The 17,533-nt window shown below is 42.7% G+C and overlaps 1 protein-coding gene and 1 long non-coding RNA gene across 41 annotated transcripts in view; both read right to left on the reverse strand.

Annotated features, from left to right (window-relative positions):
- Positions 1-17,533, reverse strand: part of ULK4 (unc-51 like kinase 4) — a 477,098-nt gene that overhangs the window by 414,746 nt on the left and 44,819 nt on the right. The gene's annotated exons all lie outside the window — the stretch shown is intronic.
- On the reverse strand, positions 9,507-14,630 carry LOC145520649 (uncharacterized). Its single transcript, XR_014064696.1, has 2 exons — positions 14,072-14,630; positions 9,507-13,244 (listed from the first exon to the last, which is right to left on the reverse strand). It is a non-coding gene; the product is annotated as an uncharacterized LOC145520649 (long non-coding RNA).

Raw genomic sequence — 17,533 nt, forward strand, 5'->3', positions numbered from 1 at the left:
TGAAACGGAACAAGTGACAAACTCCAGGGCTTGCCCAGAGTGTGGGATCACTTAGGAGACCATTCACCTTAAGTTGGGACCCCAGTAATGTACAAGTAAGAAATGAACCAAACTGCAAGAGGGCAGTAAGGAATCGTGAGACTTTGGCACTGAATGAAGCAATGGGAAAAAATAACCTTCCCTGAGAATCAAACCAGGCCTCAAAAGCAGGTATGCAGGTCACACTGACAATGCTTCTTGCCAGGGAGTCCAGAGATTCAAACACTTGGGAGTTTGCTAGCCTGACCAATTAAATCATGGCCTTAACAATGGCCTATAATTAATGAGGTCAAAATGCTAGGATTTCGCCAGCATACAGCAAGTGAAAGCCGCTCAGTCGCGTCCCACTCTTTGCGACCCCATGGACTATAGCCCACCAGGCTCCTCTGTCCATGGAGTTCTGCAGGCAAGAATACTGGAGTGGGTAGCCTTTCCCTTCTCCAGGGGATCTTCCCAACCCAGGGATCAAACCCAGGTTTCCCACACTGCAGGCAGATTCTTTACCATCTGAGCCACCAGGGAAGCCCAAGAATACTGGAGTACGCAGCCTAACCCTTCTCCAGGGAATCTTCCTGACCCAGGAATCGAACCCAGGCCTCCTGCATCGCAGGCGTTTTCTTTACCAGCTGAGCTACCAGGGAAGCTCATACAGCAGAATAGTAGCTCTCAAATTTGAGTAGGCATCAGAATCACTGAAGAATCTGTAAAAACACAGAATGCTGGGCTGTGCCCTCAGAGTTTCTCTCTCCATAGGCCTGGGCGAGACCTAAGAATTTGCAACTCCAACAAGTTGCCAAGCAATGCTAATGGCCTAAACCATGCTTTGAGAATTACTACTATGGAACTCTAGTGCCTGGATACTGAAATCATCCATGAAGCTTTAAAAACTACAGCTTTCTGCATCCAACTCCAGAGATTCTGGTTTAACTGGTCTGGGGTATGGCCTGGACATCAGAATTTTTAAAGCCCCTTGGAATTCTAATGTGCTACCCAAGTTGAGAACCACTGCTGCAGGGGACGGAGTCAGGAAAAGCTCAGGGAACTGGAAATGCTGGAGTGGTTCTGCAAAGGGCAACTTAACCTGCCCAGCCAACCCCTAAACCACCCCTCCAGGGAGGATCTGAGAAACAAGCCTTGTGAGGGGGGCACCAGCACCCTGAGCAGCCTTGCAGCGGAACTCTTGACAGGCCAGAGATGACAGTGAGAAACACTGACCATGGAGCTCAGTTCTCTGATCACAGAGGGAACAACGGAATTGAGGGACAGAGAAGACCAACGGCAGCTCTTAACTACACAAATGCCAGTGAGGCATGGGGCAATTTGGTGATCAGAGTATTCTGACCCACTAGAATCTAAGACGGGGGCAAACTGACCATCAAATCAGCCAACTAAGCTTTGGGCTTCCCAGGTGGCCAAGCGGTAAAAAAAAAAAAAAAAAAAAACAACTGCCTGCCAATGCAGGAGACGCAGGTTCGATCCCTGAGTCAGGAAGATCCCCTGGAGGAGGAAATGCCAACCCCCTGCAGTTTTCTTGCCTGGGAAATCCCTGGTGGGCTACAGTCCATGGGGTTGCAAAAGAGTCAGGCACAACTTAGCAACTAAACAACAAAATCTGATGCTTGACATAGAATAAGAACATTTCTAGGCCTACTGGGCAAAGACCTAACAGAAGTCCCTATATCAAGGACTCACAGCCTCTTATCCAGATCCCACAGCCAAGCTGGTTCACAGATCCAGAGCTCCTTGACTAAGCTGAAGGTCCCCTTGAAAGAGACTCCTACAAACTGGCCACAGGTAAATGAGGTCAATCTGTCCCAACACTTTCATTCCCCAGAGGGTCCACAGCCATTGACCATGTGACTGAGCACTGGGAAAAGGGAAACACCCAGACTCTCTGAACGTATTAGGTACTGTTTCTGAATGAGGGCTGCTCTCCGGAGACCTAAGCTGCCACTACAGTCCAGCAGTCAGAGCAAGAGCTTATTAAGGGTCAGGGGCTAACATGGAGTCTTAGCCAAATCCACCTTACACCTGTCCCATGATCCCAGACATCTAGCTCTGGTTACCTTCCCAGCCCGGGAACATAGAGTGACCACAAATACCAAGTAATTAGTAGGATGCTCACAGCAGATCCCTACTTAGAGTAGGAAGGACCAAAGCAGAACACCTACCCCGCCTGTCCACTCAATGACAGTAAGCCCAAAGCAAATCATGTCCACGGAGATGGACGATTAGGGATCACTGCCACAGAAGACGTGGGAGGAGTCGAGGCAGGGATTTCTACCAACGTGCCCACTGAACTTGCCTGTCGGGCCAGTGAAGAAGCCACATGGGTCGTGGAGAGTGACTACTGGTTTTGCAGATTTAATCAGATGATGATCCCAACTGTAGCTGCAGATTCAGTTTCAGATGTGGCATCTTTACAGAAGCAAATCAACACAGTTCCTGGCACCTGGTATGGATCTCTTTTTTAATTCCAATCAGTAAAAAAAAAAAAAAAAAAATCAGAAGTAGTTTCTACTTGCTGAATTGCCCCTGTATAAGTCAAGTCACCCATTCTGTCCCAATACAGACTCTGACCATCTTGATACTCTGCAGGACACCATGCTGCTCTGTTACACTGAGGACGTGATGCTAAGTGGATCTGGTGAGCAGCACTCTAAATTTGCATGCCGGAGGGTAGGAGATAAAGCCTTCAAAAAGACGGTCTTTAACACTGCTGAAATTCCCAGGAGCCCTCTTGGAGCATATGACCACATTCCTTCTAAAGTGAGAGGGAATTTGCCGTCCCTGGCACTACCCACCAAGATTAGGAGGTCCCACGACTAGTGGGCCTGTCTGGATTTAGGGGTGCCAACCCATTTAGTGTTCACTGACAAGGCTGCCAGTTTTGACAGGGGCCCAAGAAAGAATTCTGCAGCAGGTCCAGGCTGGTCTGCCAGATGCAGCACAGACTGTCAGAACAGTCTGTGGCAGAAAGCAACACTACAAAAAGCCTGTGGCAGAGTCAGAACCCAGACCCCTCAAATTTTGGAATAAGGTCTTACCCTACCCTCTGCCAACTGCCAATCGCCATTTGAAAAGCAGCACTTGGCTCCTTACTGGGACTTGGCTGAGACTTAACACCTGTCTCTGGAAGACTATGGTACCTGATCTGGCCATCGTGAATCAGAGGCCACCATAAAATTGGTTACGCACAATAGCATTTTAAAATTGAAATGGTATGCATGAGTCCAAGCCACGCAGATCCCCTTACTCACATTCAACAGGCAGGCGGCTCAGACTCCCTGGCATCTGCTGTCACCACTCAGCCGCCTCTCCCTTCCTCAGCCCACTCCCGAGACTTCCTATAAAGTTTTACGTTTCCTTCTTTCCAGGAGGAAAAGCATAGTCAGACCTGGTGCACACATAGGTCTCCACGGCCCGTCAGCACCAGTAGAAAGTAGATGGCCACTTCACTGCAACCCCATCCACAGCGGGCAGAACTTTGTTTATGGTAAATCCACAAGCACTGCCTGGAGAGAGACGGATGCAGCAATGCATCTACACCAACCCAGAAGCAACTGAGCTACCAGGGCTTTCCTGAGAGCTCAGTTGGTAACAAATCCACCTGCAATGCAGGAGACCCCGGTTCGATTCCTGGGTAGGAAAGATCCACTGGAGAAGGGACAGGCTACCCACTCCAGTATTCTTGGACTTCCCTGGTGGCTCAGCTGGTAAAGAATCCTCCTGCAATGCAGGAGACCTGGGTTTGATCCCTGGGTTGGGAAGATCCCCTGGAGAAGGGAAAGGCTACCCACTCCAGTATTCTGGCCTGGAGAATTCCATGGACTGTATAGTTTATGGGGTTTCAAAGAGTCGGACACAACTGAGCGACTTTCAATAGGCTTGCCAGGGGATCAAAAACTTGAAAAGAAAACCACCGTACTAAAAATACAAGTCTGGAGGAAACAGGTACAGACAGGCTCCTGGAATGGGAGTAGAGTGGAGACATTCATGACCCATTCACATAAATGCCCGTAAGAGGGCCTTACCCAACAGCTGGAGGATCAGACCTATCCTGGGGACGCCAGGCAGCGTCCTTCACCAGCACGGGTCCTCACTCAACAAGGCTGTGTACAAAGAACACGGAGGCAAGGATGGAGGCAGCACAGGGGCTCAACAACATGGACTTCGGCTCACCAAGGCTCACTTGACTGCTGCTATGGTTGAGGAGTCGCCTGCCATGAACAGAGGCCAACACTGAGGCAGGAGAGAGCTCCAGTCCCTGGAGGGCCCATCCCACAAGCCAGCAGCAGACTGATTACACCGGGGGCCTCTGACCATGGAGGGGACCACACTGCGCCCTCACTGCGAGAGAGACCCGCTGCAGGCAGGGGTCAGTCATTCCCGCCCCAGCACTTGCGCCGACTCCACTATCCATGGTCCTGCCCCTTTCCACCAGTCTTCCAATCGCAACTCCTGGAACCACATCCACCCCAACGCACATACTCTTTTTTTTTTTATTCTTTGCAGGCCAAAGTTCAGTTCAGTTGCTCAGTCACGTCCGACTCTTTGCGACCCCATGGACTGCAGCACACCAGGCTTCCCTGTCGAGCACCAACTCCCAGAGCTTACTCAAACTCATGTCCATTGAGTTCCATCCAACCATCTCATCCTCTGTTGTCCCCTTCTCCTCCCGCCTTTCAATCTTTCCCAGCATCAGGGTCTTTTCCAGTGAGTCAGTTCTTCGCATCAGGTGGTCAAAGTATTAGAGTTTCAGCTTCAGTATCAGTCCTTCCAATGAATATTCAAGACTGATTTCCTTTAGGATGGACTGGCTGGATCTCCTTGCAGTCCAAGGCGCACTCAAGTCTTCTCCAACACCACAGTTCAAAAGCATCAATTCTTCTGCACTCAGCTTCTTTATGGACCAACTCTCACATCCATACATGACTACTGGGAAAACCATAGCTTTGACTAGATGGACCTTTGAAGGCAAAGTAATGTCTCTGCTTTTTAATATGCTGTCTAGGTTGGGCATAGCTTTTCTTCCAAGAAGCAAGCGTCTTTTAATTTCATGGCTGCAGTCACCATCTGCAGTGATTTTGGAGCCCCCAAAAATAAAGTCTCTCACTGTTTTCACTGTTTCCCCATCTATTTGCCATGAAATGATGGGACCAGATGCCATGATCTTAGTTTTCTGAACACTGAGCTTTAAGCCAACTTTTTCACTCTGCTCTTTCATCAAGAGGCTCTCTAGTTCTTCTTCACTTTCTGCCATAAGGGTGGTGTCATCTGCATAGCTGAGGTTATTGATATTGCTCCCGGCAATCTTGGTTTCAGCTTGTGTTTCATCCAGCCTGGAATTTCACATGATGTACTCTGCATATAAGTTAAATAAGCAGAGTGACAATATATAGCCTTGACATACTCCTTTCCCGATTTGGAACCAGTCTGTTGTTCCATGTCCAGTTCTAACTGTTGCTTCCTGACCCGCATACAGGTTTCTCAGGAGTCAGGTCAGGTGGTCTGGTATTCCCATCTCTTTCAGAATTTTCCAGTTTGTTGTGATCCACACAGTCAAAGGCTTTGGCGTAGTCAATAAAGCAGTAGATGTTTTTCTGGAACTCTCTTGCTTTTTCGATGATCCAGTGGATGTTGGCAATTTGATCTCTGGTTTCTCTGCCTTTTCTAAATCCAGTTTCAGGGCCAAAAGGTGAAAACAATTCTATTACCAACCCTGGAAATGGCATCATCCCTTGTACTCATCACCCCTTTATAAATAAACCATGATTGAATTATCCCAATTTGAGTGAGTCACCAGTTAGAGAGTGAGTGATAGTTATCTTTGAAAATCTTTGCTTTCTAGTTTTTTATACTGCTTTGTGAAACCAATTAATATAGAAAACGTCAGGGACTTCCCTAGTGGTCCAGCGGCCAAGACTCCATACTCCCAATGCAGGGGGCCTGGGCTCGATCTCTGGTCAGGGAAGTAGATCCCACAGGCCGCAATCAAGACCCAGTGCAGCCAAATAAATAATTTTTGAAAAAGTGACAGGTCGATCCCAATAGCTGGATTCATCCTCTCCTCCTTGGAAAAGAATACTACAACACCAATATTGTACACTTAGATAGAGCAATGAATAAGTTGTCAGGTGTCAATTGCCTTTTAGGCCTTCACAAACTATTGGTTTTATAGTTTTGAGTTATTTTTACTCATTTTTTTAAGAAAAAGGAAAAAATTATTCAAGTCACCAGGGACGCTGGATCCATATGTCATCTCAGCATCAGAGAATCAGCCTCTGAAGCCCACTTTCTCGGTCAAGCAACGATGTACGCGGATGGCAACGATGCGGCAGCAGCTAAGGAGGGCGGTGCAAAGCCACCACCGGCAGCCTACAGAGGCCGCCCCCGAGAGTCTACCCACCACGAGGAGAGCAGGGATGCTGTCCTGACACAGGCCTTTTTACCAGCGTGGGGTACTGACAGGACTCCTAGCAGCCATAACAGAAAAAGATGCATATTCCTTCTTTCCACTCTTCCTCACTTCCCTCTGGTGACCACAAACTAATCCTGACACAGATGGGGGAAGAGGCCACTCCAGGCAGAGGAAACCAAGCTAGATGTATATTACAGGTACAGCCACATGGCGGCAGGTCCCCTCTTCTGTCTCTGATGCAAGCATCTCCTGTGGTGCAACTGGCGTGTATATATTTGTTGAGGATTAAGTGACTTTTTTTTTCTGGGAACAGCAGAACACAATTACACATGCTCACTATACAAATGTTTTCCTAAGTCAAGTTACCATTATCTGTTATTAAAATTGAATCTTTTTGATATATAATAATTTAAAAGCTATGGCACAGAGACAAAGCTCCAATACTGTAGTTTGGAGCTGGCTATATATAGTTTTATATATATATATATATATATATATATGTTTTTTTAATAACAAGCTTATGTCTATATATATATATAAATGTATATATATATATAAAACTAGTATTATTTACTTGTTACTATATTCTTAACATCATCTTTTCAACACTCCTCAGATAGAAATACAACGGAAGCTCATTTTTAAATTGCATTTTTCTGCTTCAGGGATCAGCTCTGATGAGTTGTATTCTCGGCAATTCTTTCCATCACCAATTCTCTTCCCATGTTTCTTTCATCTAACAGAAAATTAAATGTGATGGTTTGCTAGTTCCCAAGGATTACTAAATTACATCACATTCAAATATATAAGCCTCACAATGGCTGTTCTAAAAATATTAAGCCCAGGTAAAATGAGCATAAAAATTAGTCAGACAGAAAACACAGAAGCTAAAAATCATTCTACAAGATGTCAGGTAAGAAATTAAATGAATTCTATCATTGTAAGAAATTAGGAAACACGCCTTATAAATATGCTTTGATGTGAGATGTTTAATTTGTATGCAGAAGTTGATTCAAATATGCCAATTCCCCAAATGATACGAACTTCAACATCATGACTTAATACAACAAACCCAGAACATGTCACGTCATTCTTCACAACGGCATGAACATGATTCAACTCCTGCTTCGTTAATTTCAACACGTTTTCTCTCTCATGATGTCCGAAAGGTAAGAGAAGCAGAAGTTTGTTTAGCAGGGAGGCACAAGGGCAACTTCACTGAAACTAGTAACGGGGAAGGGTTATACATGATAACCTGTCCTCGCTCAGGGCCTCACACAGCGTCTGGTGTGAAAGATGGCGCCCTCCAGCCCCACAACACAGGAACTACCGAGGAGGCAGAAGCGAGGGACACAGCCTCCTGCGGGGCCACCGACTAACTCGGACAAGAACGGGAACAGACACTCTACAAGGCAGAGGTAGTTTCCTCAGGGAAACACACAGCACCATGTCCACAGATTGCCATCAGCAAGAAAATCCTGCTCAAATGCAGGTTTTAGAGAGAAAAAAGTTCACAAAAACATGGTTACTGTATCAAGAGCTCTTCCCACCGGCAATATTTTGTTGAGGGCTCTGTCCTGGGCTGTAACACAAACCCTCGCGTACACAGCACTGACATTAAGGGAGTCCTTACTGTGGGACAGTTTTCAATAGCACTTTATCCAAAGGAGAGAGAGCTCCTTCTCCCTGAGATTTCAGTGGAAAATCGATGTCTCTCTGTGCTTCACGTTGCCCCGCCGAGCACCAAGCATCTTGAGCCGGAATCGAAGCGTACTTTGAGGTGAGGTGAGGCTGGTGTCTTCCCCACTCTGGCTGACCATCTCAAACCCTTGGTCTTGGCCAAGGACCTGTGGTTCTGAGTCTTGCATCATGACATCACACTGTCCTCTCCTCAGCGCCCTCAGCTACTGACCCCCGACTCACACTTCTTGTCCACGGAGCCCACGGGCTCCTGGCTCACCACCTCCCCCTCCACCTGTACTCCTCCCCCAGCTTCAGCCAGGTGGCCATCTCTGTGAAGGACACACCGGAACCCTGACCACACAACAGTCCCTTGACCTCATCACTCACTTCCCTGTTCCTCTACCCTGAAGCAGCCGCCGACCCACCGTCACACTCGGACCCCTCACGGTATCCCCAATACTTCTCCAATTCAAACACTCCCTCACCTCCACTCAGAGCTTCTCTCAAGCTTCCTTATCCAAAGCCCTTCAGCAATATTTCTTTAAACATCCAAGCCCATGAGCCCACCACCTTCTCACAGTCTTTACATGCTTTTGTACATAGACGGGGTTCTGGGGAGAAAAACTTAAAACAGTAAGGCCTCAGGCAAGAGGGCTCGGGAGTAACAACTCACTCCCTTCAATAGACTCAACCCTTCCCTTGATTAAAACCCAACTGTCCTCACAGAACATCACACAACCACTAGGCCGACTGCGATGAAGAATTTAAGGTGAAATAAATCAAACCTGGTTTCTATGGAGCCCTCTTTTCTTATCATTCTGAGATGACAGCTCCATATCTTCTCTGCCTTTCTGCAGTGGTGACCTTGATGTACTCCATCATCAGAAGCCATTAGATACAAGATCCCTCATTCTCCACCACCAAATCTTACCCCCACTCCATCTACATTTATTAACCCTTCCTTCCTGTGACAGTAAATTGTATCCATTCTCTGCTTTAAGGAAATCAGCCTGTTATCATTCATGCTATGTTGCCTGCCCTGCACCTTCTCATAAAGCTAAATAAACCTGATGTTGCATAAATATAAATAAACATCATCGATGTATGTATTCTTATATACGTGTGTGTGTGTGTGTGTGTGTGCACGCGTGTGTACATTACCCTGTATGGGGGGGGTGGGGGTTGAATTCACCAGTGAACTCATACAAGCCCAGAGCTGTTTTGGGCGGAAGGTTTTTTACTAATGTATTCACAGACACAGGGTTCTCCAAATTTGTGTCTTCTTCCATCAGTTCCCTTAAATGTTCGGTTTTCTCCCTGCTGTCTTCCTTTCAGTCCTGATATTGTTTATTTCCATCTTCTCTTTATTTTCTTTTGGCTGTAAGTTTTAACAATTTTAAGTTAAAAAAATATGAACTATTGGCTTTACTGGGTTTTATATAGTTACTTTTCCAGTTCATTGATTTCGGCTCTCACTTTTTATTACTTCCTTTATTTTAATAGAGTTGGGTTGAATTTGCTCTTTTTTCTAAGTTTCTTAAAAGGGAACTTAAAATATTTCTGATTTCCAATATAGTGGTTTTCAAACTATAGCCCCGGAACAAGCAACATTAAAAAGTCATCTGGGAACTTACTGAGACACAAATGCTTATGCCCTCCTCCAGACCTACTGAATGAGAAACGCTGGAGGTGAGGTCCAACAATCCACATTTTAACAAACCTTCCCTAATTCTGATATGCATGAGGCTTTTCACAGCTAATGTTCACTATACAAGTACTTAAAGCTGTGGATTATTCCCCTCTTACTACCATTTAACAGCATCACAAAAATCTTGATGTGGTAGGTGTCCTTTATCATTAAGTTCAAATATTACATAAATCCTCTTGGGAGTTCTTCATTAATACATGAGTTACTGTTGGTGGGAATGTAAATTGGTACAGTCACTATGAAGAACAGTATGAAGGTTCCTTAAAAAACTAAAATTAGAGTTAACCAGTAAGATCCACTCATGGGCGTATATCTGGAGAAAAGTCTAATTTGAGAAGACATACACAGACAGTGTTCACTGCAGCACTATTTACAATAGTCAAGACATGAAAACACCGTCAATGGCCATCGACAGATGGATGAATAAAGAAAATGCAATAGATTAAATATATATGCAATGGAATCTACTCAGCCATAAAAAAAGAATGAAATAATATCATTTGCAGCAACATGGATGAACCTAGAGAATATCATACTACGTGAAGTAAGCCAAAGACAAATATGATACCACTTCCATGTGGAACCTTTTAAAAAAAGATACAAATGAACTTACTTACAAAATAAAAATAGATCCACAGAAATAGAAAACAAACTTACGGTTACCAAAGGGGAAAGGAGCAGGGGACAATCTAGCAATCTGGGACTAGCATATATACACTCCTAAAAATAGATAAGCAACAAAGACCTAGTATACAGCAAACTATACTCAATATCTTGTATAACAGAAAAGAATGTGACAAAGAATAGGTCTATATCATGTGTAACTAAATCACTGCCCTGTACATCTGAAACTAGCACAACATTTTAAGCTGACTATACTTCAATTAAATAAATCATGAAACTGATGAATCAAGAAAACAAACATCAGGTGCTTCAAAGTAATTTGCTTAATTTCTAAACATTTGAGAAATTTTCTAGATTTCCTCTTATTAACTTCTAATTTCATTCCATCACCATAAAAGAATATATCCTAAGTGATTTTAATCCTTTAAGATATGTTTTATAGCTAACAATATGGTCTTAGTGAATATTCAGTGTGCATTTTAAATAAGTGTATTTTACAGTTGTTTGAATTAGTATTCTGTAAATGTCAATTAATTCAATTTCATTCATATCATTCAAATCTTCTATCAATATGTTCTTTTTTTGCTTGTTTAAAAAATATTCAATAATAGCAACATATTTGTCTACTTCTCCTTTTAATTCTGTCAACTTTCCCTTTATTTTAAAGTGCTCGTAGTTGGTACATATAAATTCAGGGTTGTTAATGCTTCCTAATGCACTGAAGGGGCTTCCCGGGTGGCTCAGTGGTAAAGAATGCACCTGCCACACAGGTCCGTTGTCTCCATAGGTTAGTTCATTCCTGAGTATTTCATTTTGTTGCAATGGTGAAAGGAATTCTTTCCTTAGTTTCTCTTTCTGACTTTTCACTGCTAATGTATAGGAATGTAAGGGATTTCTGTGTATTAAATTTTATATCCTGCAATTTTACTATATTCACTGATTAGCACTAATAATTTTCTGGTGGCATCTTTAGGGTTTTCTATGTAAAGAATCATGTCATCTGCAAACTGTGAGAGTTTTACTTCTTCTTTTCCAAACTGGATTCCTTTTATTTCTTCCTCTTATCTGATTGCTGTGGCTAGAACTTCCAAAACTATGCTGAATAATAGTAGAGAGAGTGGGCACCCTTGTCTTGTCCTGATTTTAGAGGAAATGCTTTCAATTTTTCACGATTAAGAATAATGTTTGAAATGGGTTTGTTGTATATGGCCTTTATTATGTTGACACATGTTCCTTCTATGCCTACTTTCTGGATAAACTTTTTATTATAAATGGGTGTTGAATTTTGCCAAAATCTTTCTCTGCATCTATTGAGGTGACCATATGGTTTTTATCACATTGATTTGCATATATTGAAGAATCCTTGCATCCCTGAGATAAAGCCCATTTGATGATGTATGATCTTTTTAATGTGTTGCTGGACTCTGTTTGCTAGATTTTGTTGAGGATTTTTATAAGACACTGATGAAAGAAATTAGAGATGACACAAATAGATGAAGAGATATACCATGTTCTTGGATTGGAAGAATCAATGCTGTGAAAATGACTACACTACCCAAAGCAATCAGTAGATTCAATGCAATCCCCATCAAACTACCAACAATATTTTTCACAGAACTAGAACAAATAATTTCACAATTTGTATGGAAACACAAAAGACCCCCAAATAGCCAAAGCAATCTTGAGAAAGAAGAATGGAGCTGGAGGAATCAACCTTCCTGACTTCAGACTTTACTACAAAGCTACAGTTATTAAGACAGTATGGTACTGGCACAAAAACAGAAATATAGACCAATGGAACAAGAGAGAAAGCCTGGAGATAAACCCAAACACTTATGGTCACCTTACCTTTGACAAAGAAGGCAAAGATACACAATGGAGAAGACAGTCTCTTCAATAAGTGGTGCTGGGAAAACTGGGCAACTACGTGTAAAAGAATAAAATTAGAACACTTCCTACCACCACACACACAAAAAATAAACTCAAAATGGATTAAAGACCTAAATGTATGACCACAAACTATAAAACTTAAGGGAAAAACATAGGCAGAACACTCTTTGACATAAACCACAGCCAGATCCTCTATGACCCACCTCCTAGAGTAATGGAAATAAAAACAAAAATAAACAAATGGGACCTATTAAACTTAAAAGCTTTTCACAACTAAGGAAACCATAAGCAAAGTGAAAAGACAACCCTCAGAATGAGAGACAAAAACAGCAAATGAAACAACTGACAAAGAACTAATCTCCAAAATACACAAGCTCAATACCAGAAAGACAAACAACCCAATCAGAAAATGGGCAGAAGACTTAAACAGACATTTCTCCAAAGAAGACATATGAATGGCTAATAAACATATGAAAAGACAGCCAACATCATGTTATCAGAGAAATGCAAATCAAAACTACAATGAGCTATCATCACCTCCTACGGGTCAGAATGGCCACCCTCAAAAAATCTACAAACAATAAATGTTGGAGAGGATGTGGAGAAGAGGGAACCCTCTTACTCTGTTGGTGGGAATGTAAATTGATACAGCCACTACGGAGAACAGCATGGAGGTCCCTCAAAATACTACGAATAAAACTACCATATGATCCAGCAATTCCACTACTAGGCATATACCCTGAGGAAATCATAACTAAAAAGAAACGTACTCCAATGTTCATTGCAGCACTATTTACAATAGATAGGACATAGAAAGTGAAGTCGCGCAGTCATGTCCTACTCTTTGCGACCCTATGAACTGTAGCCCACCAGGCTCCTCTGTCCATGGGATTTTCCAGGCAAGAATACTGGAGTGGATTGCCATTTCCTTCTCCAGGAGATCTTCCTGACCCAGGGATTGAACCCAGGTCTCCCACATTGTAGGCAGACGCTTTACCGTCTGAGCCTCCAAGGAATAGGACATAGAAGCAAGCTAGATGTCCATCAACAGATGAATGGATAAAGAAGTTGTAGTACATATACACAATGGAATATTACTCAGGTATAAAAAGGAAAGCATTTGAGTCGGTTCTAATGAGGTGGACAAACCTAGAGCCTATTATACAAAGTGCAGTAAGTCCAAAAGGAAAGACAAATATTGTATATTAATGCATGTATATGGAGTCTAGAAAGATAGTATTGATGAACCTATCTACAGGGCAGCAGTGGAGATGCAGACATAGAGAAAAGACTTACGGACACAGTGAGGGAGAGAGAAGGTGGGATGATTTGAGAGAGCAACACTGAAACATACACATTACCATATGTAAAGTACACAGACAGTGGGAATTTTCTGTATGACGTGGGGAACCCAAAGTTAGTGCTCTGTGACAACCAAGAGGGCTGGGATGGGGAAGGAGGTTTAAGAGGAAGGGGACCTATGGCTGATTCATGCTGATATATGGCAGAAACCATTACAATATTGTAAAGTAATTACCCTCCAATTAAAAATGTAAAAAAATTTTTTTAAAAAAGAATCTGCCTGCCAATGCAGGAAACACAGGTTCAATCCCTAGGTCAGGAAGATCCTCTGGAGAAGGAAATGGCAACCCACTCCAGTATTGTTGCCAGGAAAATCCCATGGACAGAGGAACCTGGCAGGCTACAGTCCATGGGGTCTCAAAAGAGTGGGACACGACTTTGTGACTAAAACAACAACAAAATGCATTGAAACTTGTATTATGAAACACCTGTCTCTATCTCTAGTGTTACTGCCTTAGTATCTATCTTTTTATTAACACAGCCATGCAGCTTTCTTGTTAGTAGTGCTTCCATGGTATATCTTTTTCCATGTTTTTAGTCTATCTTCATATTTAAAGTATGTCTTATGTAAACTTCATATAGTTAGGTTTCTCTTTTTAATCCATGACAACCTGTGCCTTTTAAATGAAGTATCTAGGCCACTGAACTTTAATGCAATTATTAATGTGATGTGGTTTAAGTCTATCATCTTGCTATTCACTTTCTATTTGTCCCATTTGATCTTTCTCCCTTTAACCCTGCTTTCCCAACTTACTTTTGATTGAGTTCAGAATTGCATTGCATTTCTTCAACTGACCAAATTAGCTATAGCTGTTTGCTTACTTTTTTACTGGATACTCTTGAGATTATGATAGCATCTGCTAAGTAATCACATTTCACCTTATATCAGCATTACCCTATTTCACATACAATGCAAAAACATATACAATGTGTACATATAACATAATACACACATAACTATAGAATGAGCTAGAAAACAATGTTTGATGAGATAATTGTTGGAAATTTTCCAAAATTTGCTGAGGTCTCCAGCTAACTTGGAGGCTGTGTCTGTGTGTGTTGAGCGACACTCCCTGGAATCCAGCAGAAGGCAGTAGGGTGAGAGGTCAAGGAGGAGCAGAAATTTCAACAATTGCCCAGAGCAGGGAAGATCAGAGTTTGGAGGTCAAGTCCCACCCAGTTAGGAGGTGGGACTCAGTCCCTTGACCTGGGAAGACTGCTGGGTTCTGCCTGAACTCAGTTCCCTCCGTCAACTTGGAGCAATAGCCCGAGGATGAGCCAGTTGAGAACACAGCTCACACAGTCAGCTTCCTTTCTTCCAAGTTGTGCGTCCCCTCCACCTTCTACCTACTTCTGTTTTATATCCTGTCTAGAGTCATTATCATTATTGGCAGAAGCTTCTCATCCGTTAACAGAATCACAACTCCAACCCAGGTCTGATGTTTATGTCAGTTTCTCACCTGGGAAGAAGTGTAAATGCACACTCCAAACAGTAATAAAACCCAAAAAACTCTGGTTACAAACTTACACAAAAACTTTAAACTTTTCTAGAGCTAAAGATAAAATCAACAAGCCTCTTTGATTATCTCTCGGTGTAGATAAATGGACTGCTCATTTTCTTATTCTTCCTGTAAATTCCCCTTCTTACTAAATATGTAGCTCTTCAAGAGCCTTAGTTCCAACTAACTGCTGCTGGGCAACCTAAGGCCTCAACTTCTATTCTCAAGTTCCACCAGATCTCAAAACTCAACGACAATAACCGCCACCCTACCCTGCCTCAGATAGCCTCAAAGTCTTACCATTTCACATTTCAGCTCCCTGTTTCTGACTTGTGCGAATTTCCCTCTCTTTCCAGGACATCCAATTAAGTGTTTTAAAAGTCTTTGTTACATTTTATCCTATATTTCTAGATTTTTTTTTGTTTTGCTGCTGTGGGAAGATTTCCCAGTAATCTAAGTAGCTAAGTTGTCATAGTTCGAAAAACATATGCTATTTTATAAGTAGAAAAAAAGTATAATAGACAGTACATGGGAAAAACTCTAGGTAAAAACAATTTAATTTATGTACATGAAACATGTACATCCTCCAAAGTGGAACAAGTATCATTTGTTCTTCAAAAAAGTGATATGTTAGTTAGTTGCTCAGTCGTGTCCGACTCTTTGTGACCCCATGGACTGCCGCCCGCCAGGCTCCTCCGTCCATGGGATGCTCCAGGCAGTAATACTGGAGGGGGTTGCCGGTAGGAAATAAGGACCACGACAGAGCTCGCCGTGTGCAGCTGTTTCAGTAATGAAAAGCTACAGCACGCAAGGCACCAGGGGAGCGGTGCAACTGTGCAGCTTAACAGAGACCAAGAGCCTAAAGCGGACACGCTACACCACAACCTTTACAACAGACGCCAGAACAGTCAATTGTCCGTAAATACAGTTCATCGTGTCCTGCGTTTAGAGTTCCACAAGTACACGATGTTCAGAGAGAACTAAGCTGAATCATGCTTCAAATCACCATATATCTACCGCTTAACATGAAATTCAAATCTAAAACCACAGGGAATTCTGCTCTATGTTATGCGGCAGCCTGGATGGGAGGGGAGTCTGGGGGAAAATGGATACATCGATATGTCTGGCTGACTCCCTCTGCTGTCCACCTCAAGCTATCACAGCACTGTTAATTAGCTATACTCCAATACAAACCAAAAAGTTTAAAAAAAACAAGTCTAAAACCAATTCAGTACAAGGCTGAATAACAGAGAGTCAACACCCTTAAGAAGTCATAAGATAATGATTATCCTACCAAAAAAACATTAGGACATAAAAAGTAAAATAAATTTGAAAACTGTACGAATTTTCGAACAGTAACAGCAATAATACAGTTGCCTACACAATGAACTAAGTGAAATAATCTGTTGCAAATGAGAGAAAAACAATGGGAATTAGTGACAGTTAATACATTGATTAGCATGTCATGAGCTAAAATCATGAGTTTTAATTCAGAAAAAGGTTAAAACAGGAGAGTTACAATTCGTGTAACTTTTCAAGTTATTCTCTTACTGTGCACTCAACTTGGCAGTGAAAGTGACACGGCAAAGGAGGCATCAGGCATCACCTCTTTAATTAAATGATCCAAGTAAGTACAAACACCATGTTTCCTGATACAATGAAATACGAAGTAGCCAACACCACCTATGATGTTGTATTTCTAAAAAAGAATTTAACTTGAACCCATCAAGTCTCTAGACCTAACTTAAAATTTATAGGAAACGTTGGGACTAGAGAATCAAATTTAATGATACCAAGAGAAAGCAAATGGACAAATATGGAACACTGCACAAGGCAACTCACGTGGACTTTTCAAGAACTTAGTGTCATGGGGGAAAATAATGGGGAGAGAAATCCAGAAAAAATATAAGCAAAAAGAATCCAACAGAGCGTTATAAAGATGTTAATATATCACGAGTGGAAGGCCTTCTAAAAATGCGAGGGTGGTTTAATTTTAGGACTGCCATTGCTATAACCTACCTATTAATAGCTCTGCTATGCTATGCTAAGTCGCTTCAGTCGTGTCCGACTCTGTGCGACCCCGTAGACGGCAGCTCACCAGGCTCTGCCGTCCCTAGGATTCTCCAGACAAGAATACTGGAGTGGGTTGCCATTTCTTTCTCCAGTGCATGAAAGGGAAAAGTGAAAGTGAAGTCGCTCAGTCGTGTCCGACTCTTAGCGACCCCATAGACTGTAGCCTACCAGGCTCCTCCGTCCATGGGATTTTCCAGGAAAGAGTACTGGAGTGGGGTGCCATTGCCTTCTCCG

This window comes from Giraffa tippelskirchi, chromosome 9 (assembly GCF_054371585.1).
Source record: "Giraffa tippelskirchi isolate mGirTip1 chromosome 9, T2T-mGirTip1v1.2.pri, whole genome shotgun sequence".
Taxonomy (NCBI): Eukaryota; Metazoa; Chordata; class Mammalia; order Artiodactyla; family Giraffidae; genus Giraffa; species Giraffa tippelskirchi.